Raw genomic sequence first — 1,499 nt, 5'->3', positions numbered from 1 at the left:
TTTTTTTTGTCAGATTGGAGACAACTGCATAATGAGCAGCTTCATAACTTGTACTCTTCTCCAAGTATAATTAGAATGATCAAGTCAAGGATGACGAGATGGGCAGGGCATGTAGCACGAATGGGGGAGAAGAGGAATGCAAATAGGACATTGGTTGGAAAGCCAGCAGGAAAGAGACCACTAGGAAGACCAAGACGTGAGTGGACAATATTAAAATGAATCTTAGGGAGGTAGGATGGGGTGGTATATACTGGGTTGATCTGGCTCAGAATAGGGATCAGTGGAGGGGTCTTGTGAACACGGTGATGAACCTTCGCGTTCCATAAAATGCTGGGGAATTCTCGAGTAGCTGCACAATTGGCGGTCTCTCAAGAAGGGCTCAGCTCCATGAACTGAGTTAGTTCATCTTTTGTCTCCTTCTTCCTCTTTATTTTCCCCTTAATCTCCATTCTCCATTTTCCTTTTAATTCATTGTCTCCATTCCTCTTTCCTCCCTTTCTCTTCTTCATCTTTAACCTGCAACTTCTATTACATTAACTGATTTTTAATTTACTACTTCCCCTCTTCTCCCTTCTTCTCTCCCTGTCCCTTCATATTATTCTTCAAAATATTCTCTTCCTCCTACTCCTACTCCTCCTCCTCTATTTTCTCCCTTTCCTTCATCTTATTTTTCCCATCCTCTCCCTCCTCCCACCTTTCTCTCTGTGCCTCAGTCTCTTTTTCTTCCTCCTCTCCCCCTTCTTCTTGTTCCTCCATCTTATTTTTTTTTTAATCTTCTATTTCTGTCCTTTATTTTCCCCCCGCCCACTAATCGTATTCTTCTCTGTACCCTTGCACAGAACGTTACATAATGTGCAGGCTCAGTGACGTCATGATCGCAGGCACTCCATGTATCAATGCCAGTGTTTTCTGTGGGAAGCGTAGCTAAAGATGCGAACGCTCTCCTTCATTTGGACGGACATTTTATTAGCATGTCTGGCTACTGAACAGCCTCATTAAATAACTCACAAAAGAAGATTCACTAATATAACCCTTCGGACACTAGCTGCCCCACTATCTGTATCGCCTGCCAGTGTCAGTATCCCCCCACTTCTCACATATTCCCTCTCCTCCCTTTCTGAACGCAGGCCACCACAAAATAGTAGGACTGTAGGCAGGAAAAGCAGCATAGTCTAACGCAGATTTCGCGAAATACAGGAAACACCTGCCTCTTTCCTCGTCAGATGTGGTACCGGTGAGTTGCCATAGTAACCGATAACCAGTGTCTGTTTGGCTTGACTCCATTGCGGACATAGAGTGCGGGCACGGTTTCGCTTTGTGTGAGAAAGGTGAAAGTAGAATACGCCTTCGGACGAAGTCCTCCGGAGCCAGAAGCAACACCTGAACAGTCTGCAAGTCAAGGTTATTATTATTATTATTACTATTATTATTATTATTCGGGAGGTCGCGGCTTTGAATATCGCCTCGGAAACTGGCTATTCTGCTTCGATTTATCTTTA

Source organism: Cryptotermes secundus, unplaced genomic scaffold (genome assembly GCF_002891405.2).
Source record: "Cryptotermes secundus unplaced genomic scaffold, Csec_1.0 scaffold2069, whole genome shotgun sequence".
NCBI classification, from domain to species: Eukaryota; Metazoa; Arthropoda; class Insecta; order Blattodea; family Kalotermitidae; genus Cryptotermes; species Cryptotermes secundus.
The sequence above is the reverse complement of the archived record's forward strand: the minus strand, read 5'-3'. Positions refer to the sequence as shown.